This window comes from Neofelis nebulosa, chromosome 3 (assembly GCF_028018385.1).
Source record: "Neofelis nebulosa isolate mNeoNeb1 chromosome 3, mNeoNeb1.pri, whole genome shotgun sequence".
In the NCBI taxonomy this organism is placed as follows: Eukaryota; Metazoa; Chordata; class Mammalia; order Carnivora; family Felidae; genus Neofelis; species Neofelis nebulosa.
In genome coordinates this window covers 83,085,298-83,103,221 of record NC_080784.1, presented here as the reverse complement: position 1 = coordinate 83,103,221, position 17,924 = coordinate 83,085,298, and positions in this window count along the sequence as shown.

Here is a 17,924-nt window from a genome sequence, read left to right as displayed (position 1 = left end):
TTTGTTTGTTTGTTTCTTAAATTCCACATATGAGTGAAATCATATGGTATTTGTCTTTCTCTGGCTGCCTTATTTTGTTTGGCATAGTACTCTAGCTCCATCTCTGTCATTGCAAATGGTAAGATTTCATTATTTTTGATGGCCGAGTAATATTGCATTGTATATATATATATACCACATCTTTATCCATTCATCAGTCAACGGACACTTGGGCTATTTCCATAACTTGGCTATTACAGATAATGCTGCTGTAAACATCAGAGTACATGTATACCTTTGAATTAGTATTTTTGTATTCTTTGAGTAAATATCTAGTAGTGTGATTGCTGGATCATAGGGTAGTTCTATTTTAAACTTTTTGAGGAACCTGCATACTGTTCTCCAGAGTGGCTGCACCAATTTTCACTCCCACCAACACTGTAAGAGAGTTGCCTTTTCTCTGCATTCTCGCCAACAACTATTGTTTCTTCTGTTGTTGATTTTGGCCATTCTGACAGGTGTGAGGTGGTTTTGATTTGTATTTCCCTGATGATGAGTGATGCTGAGCATCTTTTCATGTGTTTGTTGGCCATCTATATGTCTTCTCTGGAAAAAGTCTATTCATGTCTTCTGCCCATTTTTAATTGGATTATTCATTTTTGGGGAGTTGAATTTTGCTGATTGTTTCCTTCACTGTGCAGAAGCTTTTTATTTTGAGGTAGTCTCAATCGTTTATTTTTGCTTTTGTTTCCATTGCCTCAAGAGATATATCTAGTGAGAAGTTGTTACAGCCAAGGTCAAAGAAGTTACTGCCTGTGTTCTCTTCAAGGATTTTTATGGTTTCAGATCTCATATTTAGGACTTTCATCCATTTTAAATTTATTTTTGTGTATGGTATAAGAAAGTGATCCAGTTTCATTCTTTTGCATTCTGCTGTCCAGTTTTCCCAACACAATTTGTTGAAGAGACTGTCTTTTTCCCATTGGATATTCTTTCCTGCTTTGTCAAAGATTAATTGACCATATAATTGTGGATTCATTTTTGGGTTTTCTATTCTGTGCCGTTGATCTATGTGTCTATTTTTGTGCTAGTGCCATATTATTTTGGTTACTACAGCTTTGTAATGTAACTTGAAGTTTGGAATTGTGATGCTTCCAGTTTTGTTTTTCTTTTTCAAGATTTCTTTGGCTATATGGGATCTTTTGTGGTTCCATGTAAATTTTAGGATTGTTTGTTCTAGTTCTGTAAAAAAAAATGCTGTTGGTATTTTGATAGGGATTTCATTAAATGTGTAGATTGCTTTGACAGTATTTGTTCTTCAATAGAGTGTATTATGCCAAGTGAAATAAGGCAGTCAGAGAAAGACAAATACCATATGATTTCACTCATATGTGGAACTTAAGAAACACAACAGATGAACATAAAGGAAAGGAAGGAAAAATAAGACAAAAACAGAGAGGGAGACAAATCATAAGAGACTCTTAAATACAGAGAACAAACTGAGGGTTTCTGAAGGGGTGTTGGTGGGGGGATGGGCTATATAGGTGATGGGTATTAAGGAGGGCTCTTGTTGGGATGAGCACTGGGTGTTGTATGTAAGTGATGAATCACTGGGTTCTACTCCTAAAACCAATACTACACTGTATGTTAACTAACTTGAGTTTAAATAAACATATTAAAAAATATATTTGCCCTTCCAATCCATGAGCACAGAATGTCTTTCCACTTCTGTGTGTCATCTTCAATTTCTTTAATTAGTGGCTTCATTTGTTGTTCTTCTAGCTCCTTTAGGTGTAAGGTTAAGTTGTTTATTTGAGATTGTTCTTGTGTATTGAGATAGGCCTTAATTGCTATATATTTTCCTTTTAGGATTGCTTTTGCTGCATTCCAAAGATTTTGGACCATTGTATTTTCATTTCTTCTTTTATTTCCTGGTTGACCCATTCATTGTTTAGTACGAAGTTCTTTCACCTCCTCCTCATCTTTGTGTTCTTTCCATATTTTTTCTTGTGGTTGACTTCTAGTTTCATAGTGTTGTGGTGAGAAAACGTCCATGTTATGGCTTCAATCTTCTTGTATTTGTTGAGGCCTGTTTTGTAGCCTAATATGTAATCTCTTCTGGAGCATAGTGCATGTGCACTTGAAATGAATGTTTATTCTTCTGATTTAGGATGGAAGATTCTGAATACATGTTAAGTCCATGGTCCAGTGTGTCATTCAAAGCCATTGTTTCCTTGTTGATTTTCTGTTTAGGTGATCTGTCCATTAATGTATACACTCATTATCTTTTGTGAAGGGGAAGAGTCAGTATTTTGTTTATTTATCTATTTATTTTAAAGTTTGTTTGTTTGTTTATAGCAATCTCCACACCCAATGTGGGGCTTGAATTCACAACTCTGAGATCAAGAGTTGCATGTTCCTCCAACTGAGCCAGCCAGGTACCCCAAGGATCAGTATTTTAAAGAGAAGAGGTTTCACAAATAGATAAAGGAGATGAGAAGATGTGGTCTGTATATACAATGGAATGTTACACAGCTGCAAAAATGAATGAAATCTTGCCATTTGTGACAACATGGAAGGGACCTTAGAGGCTGTTATACTAAAAAAAAAAAATGTCAGACAGAGAAAGACAAATACCGTATGATTTTGCTTCTATGTGGGAACTAAAAAATGAAACAAAGGAACAAAAAAGCAGAAATAGGGGCGCCTGGGTGGCTCAGTCAGTTGGGCAGCCGACTTCGGCTCAGGTCATGATCTCGCGGTCCGTGAGTTCGAGCCCCGCGTCGGGCTCTGTGCTGACAGCTCAGAGCCTGGAGCCTGTTTCAGATTCTGTGTCTCCCTCTCTCTGACCCTCCCCTGTTCATGCTCTGTCTCTCTCTGTCTCAAAAATAAATAAACGTTAAAAAAAAAATTTTAAAGCAGAAATAGACCCATAAATACAGAAAAGAAACTGATGGTTGCTGGAGGGGGGTGGGGCGTGGGCAAAATGGATGAAGGGGTGTGGGATGTACAGGCTTCCAGTTATGGAATGAATAATTCATGGGAATGAAAGACACAGTGTAAGAAATATAGTCAACGATATTGTAATAATGTGGTATAGTGACAGATGGTACCTACACTTGTGGTGAGCATGGCATAATGTATAGAGTCGTCAATCACTATGTTGTACACTTGAAGTAATGGACTACTATGTACCAATTACACTTCAACGACAAATTAAAAAATAAAAATAAAAAAAGAGCAGAGATTTCACAACATTGAATGCTTCTGTAAAGTAGTGTTAAAACTGCCGAGCCAAATATTGCATAATAAAACAATAAACAATAAAACAATCTTCCTCTATAAAACGATCTTCCTCTGACATTTCACATTCATGGGGATGGTGTGCATGTGGATGGAACTGAAGAGGGAAGGGCAGGGCAGTGGTGAGAGAGAGTTGAAGGGCCAGGAGATCTGAGACTGCAAATACACAATGCAAGAAGCCAGAGGTCAAAGCCAATGCTGGCAGAACTGCAGAATTCCGGGTTGAAAGGCAGACCTCAGAATGCTTGCAGTTTCTGTTCAGACATGCTTCTTCCCTCCTTTCTGTCCCTTCCCTCCATCCTAGCCAGCAATTAGATCCTTCAAACCATTTATAATTAGGAAAGCTCAAGAAATTTCTCTAGTTTCTGGCTTGAATCAGGTTAGAAATAATAGAAAATAAAGAAAAGAAGAATTCCAGAATGTAGAGCTCTCAAACTATTGAATAAAATCAAGACATGCAGAATGAGGACGCTTAGCTCTCACACAGAGATTTTCATCTTCAAAGGACACAGTAAACATGAACTAATTAAGTTTCACTGCAGTGCTGTAAAGAAGATATGTAAATATTATTATCTTCATCTTATGGCTGGAGGAACTGAGAATGAGGGAAAGTCACCAGCCCTCTGAGGCCAGAAAGGAGATTGGAGAGATGGCCTCCATGGGCTTTGTTGGGTGTGGTTGGTCTGGCCTTGTCTCCAGCTTTTTCCTCTGTCAGCTGGACGTTACAAGTTAGCTTGACACCCTTAGGAACTCACAGTTTAACAGCACTGGCAGACTCTCAAGTGTATCTGCTCCTCGTAGGGGAGGCAGAAGCATATATGTAGCACGTGAGCCAAGAGACTTGGGAGCGAGACAGACATCGGTTAGAATCCCTGCTCTCCCCTCTGCTCTGTGACCTTGGCTGACTTAGTTTCCTCATCAGTTACATGATGAGCCATTGCAACTTCCTTCCCTTCCACATTCCAGCTGCTCCCCAAAGATTTCCAGGACCTCACCTCCTCCATTCCCTTTCTTTGCTCACCTAGAGACCATTAACTGAAAGAGAGATGACAACGATTAGAGACTGGTTCCCACACTGGGCCTGTGCACTAGAAGTAGTTAGGGAGCTTGTGAAACACACCAATGAGTGGGCCCCATCTCTGGAGATTCTGATCCAGTAGGGCCCTACAGCACCCTTAGATACTAAGCACCCTGAGCTCCAGGGCTAAGGAATGATTAAGGTTTTCTGCCCTGTGCTGTTCCCACTTCTCACCCCTACCCCTAATCACCCCTTCAGACAGTCCTCATGCTATCCTAGCTTGGTACTACTTGGGGTCTGATTTTCTCCTGAAATGTAAATGGCCACATCAAAGTGAGTCTCGTCATCTCTGAAGCCTGAGGTATTTCTGCCGTGGCATTCAGTGCTGCCCTGGGAACCCACCGCCACTCATAACATCTCTATGGCACATGAATTCTGTTTCAAACATCTGATTTATAAATGATCCTTTGGAAGATAAATCCATTCACCATGGCAGAAACCCTCAAAAGTGCAAAAGCAGATTTATTGCAACTTTGAGGTCGTCATTTGGGATTTTTGACTCCTTATTTTATTAAAATTGATTGGTTTGGCTAGTCTCTGGCCAGTTGTGTTTTTTTACTGATAGCAAGTGATGCAACAATCTCAGCTGAATTCAATAACCCTAGAGTGAAGCACATCCTTATTTGCTAGCTATTTAGAAAAATGAACAGGACATAATCTTCCCTGAAGGAATTCTCCATCAATTCCATTCACAATGACCAGTGAAAGGCTTCCCTCCCCTTTCAATCTCTCCCTCTCTTAGTCACAAAGAACCTCTTGCCTTCCCACTGCTTTTTTACTGTCATCCTTGCTGCTTTTGTAGTACATTCCATCTGAATCCCTCTAAACCAGAGGCCAGTCTTTCCAAATCAGTGTGCCTCATTTCTAATCCCTATTCTCTTGGATAACACTGACTGGAGAGTGGAGGGAAGCAGAGTGATGTTAACAATCTTGAGGGGAAAGAGGATGGAGTAGAGAACAGAGGAATTGCTTTTGCAAGGGGAAGGCTCCTATGTCCCGTGTAAAGGACTTGTATGCCCTTGAAAATCAACCCTGACTTCTTTATTTGTTCATATTATTGTTTGTTTGTTTCATTTAGCAAATTTTTTGAGCAAGTATTAAATGTTGGGCACTATGACAGGCACTGGGGAAACAAGAATGAATGAGACAGTGCCTGTCCTTGGGGTGCTCCCAGCCTAGAGGAAGACAGAGAGAAACCACAAACCAAAACGTGACCTTATAAGTACACTGAAAAAGTGTTTATGCATTGGAACACAGAGGAGGGAACAGGTAAGGGAAAGGAGGTAGAGAAGCGATAGTGGATAAGATGTCACCCTGAGCAGGGACTTGAAAGCTAGCTTCATTACAGATGGAAAAGTGTATAAAGCAGAGGGAAAGCATGCGCAATGACCCTGAAGTGTGACAATGCATGGATCTCTGACACCTGTCCTAAACCATTAGCTCATCCAAGAGAGGGAAGAAGCAGAGTCGTGAGAATATACTCATGTTTAAATTTCTTTCCCCAAACGTTCATGTTTTCAAAATGATTTTCATTATCACATTGAAATTTCAGAAAAGTAATTGTAGTAATTCCATTTAAGGTCCTGCTTTAGAAACAATTATTAAGTGGCTAGGTAATCAAATCATCAATAATTTGTTACAACTCTCCACCTTTCGTGAAGTATTTGTTATTTTGTTGGCTATTCCTTAAGCTTTCCTTCGAGGCTAGTAATATCATTAGTATCTTGTAGATGAGGAAACAGGCATGAAAAGTTTTAGAGACTTTTCTAAGTTTACAAAACAAGTATTGTATAAGAATCAAGCTAGAATTAGCTGACAATATATCCCGTTTAAGTTTACAGAAATCCGTCTGAGTAAGCAGTAAATTAAGAAATAGAAAGTCAGATTTTTGTTTTATGACTACCATAATCTTACTGAAGATAATCCCTTAACCTTCGTAAACCTTATTTTTGTCCTTTGTAAAATGAGGTTAATAATACCTGCCCTTGTTCCTCTTTTCACAGAACTTGAAAAGATAAACAAAATAGTATCAATGTGATACTTTGCATGCAGAAACAAAGCGCAAAATAAATGCAAGATACTTTGTTAACCCTAGCAATGTGATGATACATCTGGTCAGAGCCTCAAAAGAATACCATGGCTGCCTTAAGAGAAAATAGAGGAAGATATGGCTTCAAATGTAAATAACAAGATGTGGGAAATAATTTTAATTTAATTTTAGTTTAAAAGAACAGCTGACTTTGTCTATTAAAAAAAGGAGAAATAAAAAAATTAAGCACAGAATCATCATATGATCCAGCAATTCCACATCTGGGTATGTAACCAAACGAAGTGAAAGAAAGGGCTCAAACCATATTTGTACACTAACATTCGTAGCATCACTAGCCACACAACAGCCAAAACATGGAAACAACCCAATTGTCCAGCAACAGAGCATTGGGTGAACAAAATGAACATACACACTACAGAATATTAGTTGGCATTAAAAATGGAAATTCTGGGGGTGCCTGGGTGGCTCAATCGGTTAAGGGTCTGACTTCGGTTCAGGTCATGATCTTGCGGTTTGTGACTTCAAGCCCCGCCCACATTGGGTTCTGTGCTGACAGCTCAGAGCCTGGAGCCTGCTTCTGATACCGTGTCTCCCTATCTCTCTGCTCCTCCCCTGTTCACACTCTGTCTCTGTCTCTCTCTGTCTCTCTTTCAAAAATAAATAAACATTAAAAGAAATTAAAAAAAAAAACCCCAGAAATTCTGACACCTGCTACAACATGGATGAATCTTGAAAACATTATGCTAAGTGAAACAAGCCAGTCATGAGAGGACAAATATTGTGTAATTCCACTAATATAACATACCTAGAATAGTCCCAATTTATAGGCACAGAAGACAGGTCGGTGCTTGCCAAGGGTTCAGGGAGGGAGAGATGAGAAGTCAGTGTTTAATAGGTTACAAAATTTCAATCAGGGGTGATGAAAAAGTCCTGGAGATATTTGCAGAACAATGTGGATATGCTATATGTCATATCACTGCACACTGAAAAATTATTAAAGGATACATCTTATGTTTTGCATATTTTACCACAATAAAACCCACAACTATCCACCCCCCTCCAAAAAACAGAAAGAAAAAAAAAAAGGAGGAAGAAAAGCTTGCAGTGAATTTGGAGCCCAGGGATCTACATTGGGTTCCAGTACAATTTCTATGAGCTTTACCAACACGGGCCAACTTCTCTTCAATTTCATTCCTATTACATAAAGATAGTAACACCTTCTCTACACATAGCAAGGCTTAAATGTAAACATTTTATAAACTCCAAATTATACAAAATGTAACACACTGCATACTTCCTCACCATAAGTTTTGGAAGTGAGCAATTTTGGAGGCAAAGAACCCAAGGCCCAAAGAAGGCTGGGAGGGCAGAGGCAGAGCCCACACTCAGGGTGCCTCTGTTGCTTCCAGCACGGCCTGTTGCCTGACCTTGTCTGCTACTCAGGTTCTCAAGAAAGCAAAACAAAGTAAAGCCATCCCCAAGCAGGGTAATGGCGCTCACTCACTCACTGGTCCTTATTACACACGTTCTTCTGTTTGGTGTGCCAGGAATTTAATGATAGAAAACCGAGAAGAACAAACATTTAGTGGGGACACTTGGAAATGACTGGATCTTCTTTTATTTCATAAATTACATCTTTCATCCATCCTAGTGCACCTACCTCGGTTCACTTAATTTCTCATCCTGAAGAATGTTCTTACTGTCTTGGCTCCTAAGGGAAAAAGGTTTCCTCTGGGAAAAGATGTGAAGCCGTCTCAGTGCCGAGGCTGGGAGGAGAGCGGGGGGTACGTGTGACCTATCTCCTCTCGCTCTGTGGCTAGGACGGTCTCCTGTCAGCCAGCCAAGGGGCTGAGAGACTTCTGTGCAGCTCCACACCTGCGCGGACCTTCTTATCCCCCAGGCAACCAAGCCAAGTCATGTTTAATGTTCCGACTCCAGGAGCAGCTTTTAATTTCGAGGGAGCGGGTGTGGGGCAGGGAGACGCTTGGCGGAGCTGAAAGACACCATTGTGTGTGTGTGATGTTCTGCTCGTGAACAACTGTAACGGGAGCTGCTAAAAATCTTACAGATCGAGAGTCACTTTTTTAAAAAAAGTGTTTTCAACCCGAGCCTGAGTCCATTATGTAAGATCTCTGACTGGACCCACAGTAAGGATTTAACTCGTTTTTCCTAGGGTCGAGTTTGCATGGGTGAGGGCCCCCGTCCGTCTGCTCAGAGACCTTGGTGATAGAAGGCCCAGCCGGGAGAGCCAGCCAAACCCACTGGAAGCTGGGCCTGCCACAAATGGAGCCACGGGCTGGATTATTCCTGTTGGAATTTTCTTTTTCTGAAAGACTGGCATGTAGTAGAGATAAGAAGTCCTGGAGGAGATACATCACCCAGGACTATGTCACTGCTAAACATGAATCATTGTTTTCGTCATCTTGGTGGCAAAATTGTCACTGGACACTTACCAGCCGATACTGCCAACCAAAAACCAGTTCAACAACAATAGCTTGCTCTTTTATTGAAATAGCAGCAGCCCTGGATGTTTATTTTTGCTTGTAGTCTGTGTGGGGTGGGCATGTGGAGCTCAGGAGTAAACGTGGCATTAAACTTTCATCCCTGTGGGCCTAATAAATGCATTGTGCAGTATTAAGGGCAGCCTGCACAGTGCTATACCGGGATTTAACCAAAGAATTCAAGACTTTAAAAAGTGCAGTTTCTCCTTCTTTTAACATCTCTGACTCAGACACCTCACCTAAAGGAATCTGAGTAAGTAACATTTCAAAAGACCGTTTACATAGTTGGATAGACAGCGATGTGGTAAGTCAAAGTTTGAAAATGTATTCTATCAATGTAGTCAACTAAAATACTACCATCCTGAAACCTATTAATCCTTACCTAGTCTGGTTTCAACTTCCATTTTACCTCATCAATGTTGTAAATTCACTTTGAATCAGATTTAATTTTCTATTAAAATTTTTATTAAAATCAAAATTTTATTAAATTGTTAAAAATTAATTGTATTAAAATTTTTATTAAAATTGCTTGATGTGGCTCACATTGAATTCACCAGCATAGACCACATATTTTGTACTACATGAAAATAAAAACTACAAGTTTTCAAAATTTGTGGGATGCAACGAAGGCAACGATTAGAGGGACATTTATGGTGTTGAATGAATATGTTTAGAAGAGCAATCTAAAACTGATAATCTAAGCTTCCAACTTAGGCAACTAGTGAAAGAAGAACAATTTAAGCTTAAAGCAAGCAGAAGAAAAATAATGGAAATTAAAGAGGGAATCAACGAAATACAAAACAAACAAACAGGAAATTAATAGAGAAACCAAAAGCTATTTCTTTGAAAAGATAAATAAAACACAAAATTCTAGCAAGGCTAACTGAAAACAAAACAGAAAAGACAGGTTAATAATAGCAGAATGAAAGAAGAGTCATCACTACTGATCCTATGGATATTAAGATGATAAGGAATATTATCAACAACTCTATGTTTATAAATTTGATCACTTAGATGAAATGTACTAATTCCTTGAAAGAGATCAACTACCAAAATCAACACAAGGAGAAATAGATAATCTGAATGGCTTATCAGTCAATGTTGTCCAGAGCAAAAGAACCAATAGGATGAGTATATGTATATAATTTATGTATGTATATAATATGTGCATATCTATCATTTCTATATCTGCACGTAAAGAAATTTGTTATAAGGCATTGACTTACATGATTATGAAGACTAACAAGTCCAAAATCTATAGAATGGGCCACCAGGCTGGGGACCAAGGAGAGTTAATGCTGTAGTTCCTGTCCTAAGGCCTTCTGCTGTAGAAGCAGGAAAAGCCAGTGTTGCAGATAAGGCCTAAGGGCATTCTACTGGAGAATTCTTCTCCTCTGGGGGAGGTTGGTCTTTTTGTTGTATTTAAACCCTTCGACTGATTGGATAAAGCCTACTCACATTATGGAAGGCAATCTGCTTTACTCAAAGCACGTAGATTTATTTATTATTTTTAATTACAATTTTAGTTATTATCTATTATTTTAATAATTTACTGTCAAGCTGGCTAACATACAAGCACACAGATTTAAATGTTAATTTCATTTAGAAATGCCAGAATAATGTTTGACTAAAATATCTGAGCACCCCATTGCCCAGTTAAACTGACACACAAAATTAGCCATCGGAGTCTATAATTGCTGCAGAAATTGAAATAACTAAAAATCTTGAAAAATAAGAAAGCATCAGTCCCAGAGAGTTTCAGTAGTGAATTCTTCTAAACATTTAGGAAAGAATTAATACCAATTCTCTACAATCATTCCAAAAAAACATAAATGAAGGGAACATTTCCTAAGTCAGTCTATGAAGCCAGCCTCATCCTAATACCAAAGCAGTAAACACCTTACAAGAAGGGAAATCAGAGACCAGTATCTCTCATGAACATAACCTCTGAAGCTATAAAGAATTACAACAGGTTTATCCAGTAAGTTTGCAGGATACCAAATTAATATACAAAAGTCAATTGCTTTCCTATATACCAGCAACAAAATTCAAAACAAATTGGAATTTAAAATTAAAAAATACAAGGGCTAATGGGTAGCTCAGTCGGGTAAGCGTCTGACTTCAGCTCAGGTCATGATCTCAAGGTTCATAAGTTCAAGCCCTGCATCAGCTGTGCTGACAGCTCAGAGCCTGGAAACTGCTTCGGATTCTGTGTCTCCCTCTTTCTCTGCCCCTCTCCAACTCATACTCTGTCTCTGTCTCTGTCTCTGTCTCTCTAAAAAAAACACATTAAAAAAATTAAAAATAAATAAAGTTTAAAAAGACACTACCATTTATATTAGCACACCAAAAACGAAACATGCAGATATAAATCTAACAACAAAATATGGCTAGAATCTATATGAAGAAAACTACAAAGCTTTTGTGAGACAAATTAAAGATCTAAACAAATGGAGAGATATTCCATACTTGCCGACAGGAAGACTCAATATTGTTGAGATGTCTGTTCTTCCCAACTTCATCCATACATTTAATGCAATCCAATCAAAATATAAGCAGATTATTTTGTGGCTATTGACAGATTGATTATCCAACTTTAAGACTTACTAAAGCTAAGGTAGTCAGGGAAGTATGGCAAAAGCAAAAGAATGAGCACATCCATCGATGGAACGTGACAGAGAACCTAGAAATATATGCACACAGATGTAGTCAACTGCCAAAGCAAAGGAGGAAAGGCAATTCCGTGGAGAAAGGATAGTCTTTTCAACAAATGGGGATGAAATAACTGGACATTCACATTCAAAAATAAATAATCTTGCCATTTGCAATGAAGTGGTTGGAGCTAGAATATATTTTGCTAAGCTAAATAAGGCAGCCAGAGAAAGACAAATACCACATGCTTTCACTCTGGAACTTAAGAAACAAAACATGTGGACATATGGGAAAGAGGAAAAAAGAGAGAGGGAAATAAGCCATAAGACTCTTAATGATAGAAAGCAAACTGAGGGGTGATGGAGGGAGGTGGGTGGGGGATGGGCTAGATGGGTGATGGGTATTAAGGAGGGCCCTTATTGTGACGAGCACTGGGTGTTGTAGGTTAGTGATGAATCACTGAATTCTGCTCCTGAAACCAATAATGCACTGTATGTTAACTAACTAGAATTTAAATAAAAACTTGGAAAATAAAGAAATAAATAATCTAAATAGAGAAGTTATACCTTCCACAAAAAACAATTTAAAATGGAGCATACACATAAAGGTAAATCACAAAACATACAAAGCTTCTGAAGGATAAAACAGAAGAAAATCTTGGTGAACTTGGGTTTAGCAATGTGCTTTTAAATTAAAAAAATTTTTTTAATGTTTATTTATTTTTCAGACAGAGAGAAACAGAGCATGAACGGGGGAGGGGCAGAGAGAGAGGGAGACATAGAATCGGAAGCAGGCTCCAGGCTCTGAGCCATCAGCCCACAGCCCTACACGCGGGGCTCAAACTCACGGACCGCGAGATCGTGACCTGAGCTGAAGTCGGAAGCTTAACCGACTGAGCCACCCAGGCACCCCAGCAATGTGCTTTTAGATATAACACTGAAAGCCCAAAACACGAAAGAGAAAATTAACAAGCTGGACTTCATTAAAATTAGAATCTTCTGCTCTATGATGAATGCTGTTATGAGAATGAAGACACAGGCCACAGACTGGGAGAAAATATTTGCAAAAGGCATATCTGATAAAGGACGGATACCCAAAATATACAAAGAAGTCTAAAAACCCAACAGTAAGGAAGCAAACAACGTGATTTAAAAATATGAACAGACACCTCACCAAAAAGAATATACAAAAAACAAACAAGCCTGTGAAAAGATACTCAACATCATGTCATTAGGGAGCTGGAAATTCAAACAACAATGGTATACCATTACACACCTATTAGAATGACTAAAATCCCCCAAACTGGCCATACAGAAACTCTCACTCGTTGCCAGCGGCAGTACAAAATATTGCAGCCACTTTGGAAGGCAGTTTGGCAACTTCTTATGAAACTAAACACAGTTTTGCCATCCGACCCAGCAAGTGCACCCTAGGTATTTACCCAGGTGAGTTGAAAACTTATGTCCACCCAAAAACCTGCACACAGATAGATCTTTATAAGCAGCTTTACTCATAAATACCCAAAGTAAAGACACGGAGGAATCTCAAATCCATAGCGTTTAGTGAAAGAAGCCAAACTAAAAAGGTTGCCTGCTGTATGACTCCAGCTATATGACGTTCCGGAAAAGGCAAAACTTTAGAGACAGTAAAAAGATCATGGCTGCCAGAGGTTTGAGGGGAGGGGGGGAGGGATGAATAAGTGAAATAGGGTGGTAAAACAATTCTGTATGATACTATAATGGATATATGACAGGATGCATCTGTCAAAACCTATAGAACTGTCCAAATAAAGCTTAACTTTATGTTAAACCCTACTGTGGGCTTACTTCAAAAATCACTTAGGAGGTTGGGGTGGCCAGCAAAGAATGCAGACTGAGACTCAAGCAGTATCACAAATGTATGAAACAGCCTCACTGCAGAGGGGTTGAGGAAAAGGTGCTGACCCAGGTAACTTAGAAATGAACGGAGTCTATTAAGTAAAGTCAAAAGACACTGCACAGAAACACTGTACTCTGGCTGACAAAGTAGCTTTCTGTGGGGTATAGGTTAACAATGTTGATACTGCTATCCATATACACTGAAATTGAACAATTAAATAACTTGATGGCAAATGGTGGTAACCAGGTTTCTCACGGTTGAGTGGGAGTTTACAGATATGCAAGAGAGATTATAATGATCCATATGGTGATGAATTAAAGTTAGAGACATCAATAAGAACATAAGTTTAGGGGTGCCTGGGTGGCTCAGTGGGTTAAGCATCTGACTTTGGCTCAGGTCTTGATCTCGCGGTTTATGAGTTCAAGCCCCATATCAGGCTCTGCTATTAGCGCGGAGCCCCCTTTGGACCCTCTGTCCCCCTCTCTCTTTGCCCCCTCTTACTCATTCTCTCTCTCTTTCTCAAAATACATAAGTAAACTTAAAAAAAAAGAACTTGCTTAACGTAATATAGATTCAGATGGTTGCACATAGAAATATTTATAGACAGGTTTATACACATGGATTAACACACACAGATATATTCCTTTGCTCTGTCAGCTGAGAAGACCTAAAAGAAACAACACCCCAGTAACAGTGAACACACATAGCACCCAGATCTTGGTTTCTAATACCATTCTCCAATAAAAGGAGCCAGGACTAATTGGTGAAATGGCTAACTCTAGGCCTGTGGCAAGAGATAGATGAGCCTGGAGGGTCTTGTCGTTAGAGAAAGAAAGGAAGTGCTCAAAAACAAACAAATACCAATGATGGACATATGTCAGAGTGACACGGTCACCAACTGAAAGGGCTCCCAACAGCTAAAGCTAGAACAAGTTAAGCAACCAGATAAATAAAGTAGTAATTGGATTATAACTCAAAGCATAAAACTGATACGCGTAAGTCCGTGGTGATAGAAAAATGATTGAATAAATTAATAATTGGGGGAGAAGAGACAAATCTCTACAAAAGAATTCCAAATAAATTTGGTAAATACTCCACCCTAAGAGAGGGACAGCATGACTCCCCACTTCTTTGAATTGTTTTTTTTAACGTTTATTTATTATGGAGAGACAGAGAGCGTGAGCATGGGAAGGGCAGAGAGAGAGGGAGACAGAGAATCCGAAGCAGGCTCCAGGCTCCAAGCTGCCAGCACAGAGCTGGACGCAGGGTTGGAACTCACAAACCGTGAGATTATGACCTGAGCCGAAGTCGGACGCTTAACTGACTGAGCCACCCAGGTACCCCGACTCCCCACTTCTGTAGTGTGGGATGCCCATACTGACTCCTTTCCGAGAGTGTAGCACAGAGTGGAGAATAAAAAAGGGAACTTTAAAGTGGAGAAATTTTACTTATTATTACTTACTTACTTACTTACTTATTAAGTAAGCTAGGTGATCAAGGTCGATGTTAACAGTTATAAACCATGTAGATAGTATGATGTGATAAAAAGGCATTTTACTTTTGTGATCTTCCTCTCCAAAACCTATAACCTGTCTAATTCTGAGAAAAACATTAGATAAATTCCAGTAGAAGGGCATCCTGCAATATTCCTGACCAGTACGCTTCAAAGCTGTCAAGGCCATAAGAAATAAGGAAAGGCTGAGAAAGTCATAGCAAAAGGAACCTTAGGAGACATGACAACTAAATGTAATGTGGAATCCTGGATGGGCTCCTAGAACAGGAAAAGGACAGTAGGTCAAAGACTAAGGAAATCTGAGTAAACTACAGACTTCAGTTAATAACAATGTATTGATATTGCTTCATTAATGGCAATAAACATTCCAAGCAAACGTCAGATGATAATAATAAAGGAAACTGGGTGCAGGTGGTGGGGTAATATGGGAACTCTGTCCTATCTCCTCAATTTTCCTATACATCTAAAACTGTTCTGAAAAAGAAAATCTATTAATTAAAAGAAAGTTGAAAATTAAACTGTTGTTTTTTAGTGTCAGTTCCTATCTCTTTCTTTCTCTCTTTTTTTTTTTTTTTTTTTTTTTTTTTGAGAGAAAGAGGGAGAGAGAGAGAGAGACGGTGCAAGTGCTCAAGGGGCAGAGAGAGAGAGAATCCCAGGAGGGGCAGAGGGAGAGGAAGAGAGAGAGAGAGAGAGAGAGAAGCAGGGCTCACCTGAAGTGGGGCTCGGGTTTTACCCAAAGCGGTGCTCCATGCTCAACCTCTGTGGGGCTCCAACTCACGGACTGTGAGATCAGGACCTGAGCCAAAGTCAGATCCTTAACGACTGAGCCACCCAGGTGCCCTCCCTTTCTTTAATAGCAGAATTTACTCGATATCACTAAAGGCAGGAGAATTACCCCTCAATGCCCTACATGCTGGCCTTCATTAAATATGAGAGATCAGCTGATGCCATCTCTAATAATAGTAAGGGGAAGTCAGAACCTATGGCCACAAATGAAAAATTCTACATTTGGGCTTAGGAGAAGGGAATATGGGATTTCTAATATCCCAGGACTCTAAGATTTATAACAACTATAACTAAGAAAGTTACAACCCCATTACACAAACTTCAATTGTGACATTCCCAAGATGCTCAGTCTTCATTATTGTGCAGAAATGAAGACAATGAAAAATACTTTCAGTTCAGTTTCCAAGTGTACAAAGAATACTGCATTTGAATAAGCTCCATCAAATACACTAAATTTTGCCTTGTTTAACCAGTATCTATTTTCCAGACTTTTTAATTTGATGTGATTTTGTATAACTTGGAATCCTCTGGGATTTCTAGGAATACATTGTTCCTTTGTGCAAAGGTGGCAACGAAGTCCATGAGATTTGTAAATTTGTTTCAGGCTGTTGCCTCTGGTCTTTGTAAGATGGAACACTAAAAGAGAAAAAACAAAACCAAACAAAAAACCTGGAATCCTTCCACTCTTTGCAAAACTTCTGCATTTGTTAGTGAAGGGACGCTAGCAGTCAGTTTCATGCCTACATTTTACAGATGTACAAACAAAGTTTTACGAAGCACACCATTTAGCCCCATCTCAGAGCTAAGTAGGAGTGTAATCATAATCCTTGATGCAGGGTCACTATTTCGGACCCCCAATCCACGGGTTCTTTTCCATTATCATACTGTCTCCTCAGCCTGCATTTAGGATAGGTATTTAATTAACTTACGCTGCTTTCCCTGTGCTGACACTCACAAGCCAGAATCCACATGGCACCACTGATAGTGGAAAAATGTCCTCATGGTTTCAACTCATTCAGTGCAAGCTGCCTTTGAGATAATTCCATTTCCAAAGGGAACAATTAAACAAGGTAGTCATTATCAGGAGTAATGACACCCTACTTCTTAGAGAAATGTTATTATTAAGCAGAAGATGGAAATTTACCCATGATTCAATCTCTCAACATGCCACCAATGTTAGAAAGACTCTAACTACAGCAGAGATGCAATAAGATAGAGAAATAAGTCTCCACTCCTTTCAAAGAGAAAAGCTTTATGGCTGTAAAATCTGTGGAAGAATGTTTTTTCAGCAAAACTCAAAAAGATTCTGCATTCAAGATTCTGTATGGCCTATAGCATGAAGTCAAAAATCCTAATGTGGTGTGTTGGATAATCCTTGTTTGCCCTCCAGAACCACTTTGCATCCTTTTTCACTCTGCTCTGTACCCTGGCAGTCTGATTTCCACAATTCACCTCGCTTAGGTTTCCTTATTTTCCAGCTTCCAGTTGGGTTCGGCCAATGGGAGGCATAAATAAGAGATGGGAGGGTAAGAGAAGAGAAATGGTATTTGTTTCCCAACGATCGTGTCCCTGTGTTTGAATTCATAGTTCTTGTTAGCGCCTCTCCATGCTGGATTCCCATACATCAATGAATGATTTAGCTTCCCCGCAGACACTTGGCAAACTCTGGAAATATTTTTGACTATTGTCACAATGAAAGAGGGAAGTTGCTACTGGTATCTAGCGAGTCCAGAGTCCAGGGTTGCTGCAAAACATCCTACAATGCACAGCTTAGCCTCTCGCAGCACAAAATTATCCAGTTTAAAATGTCAATAGTATCATTGTTGAGACATTCTGCAACACTCGGTTCTTCGCTTTGTCCTTTTAGTCTTTGATGCAGCATGGTTGCCATTATAGCTAGACCCAGGATGTTTTACCATCCCTTTTTGGTTTCCTTAGCATGTCCACCCTTTTGTAAATATACCCCTCATTAAACTCTTCAATTATTCCCCTTGGGTGCACTATGTCTGGCAGGGCCTCTGAATAATTATACATAACAAACAGAACCCAACAGAAGACCTGCCTCTGGCCTGTCTTTCCTAAATCCCCCAGCATCTTATGCTTCAGCCATGCCAAACCACTTATAATTGTCAGGACACGCCAGGATTTTTTTTTTTTTTTTTCCAAGGTTTTATGCCTTTGTTC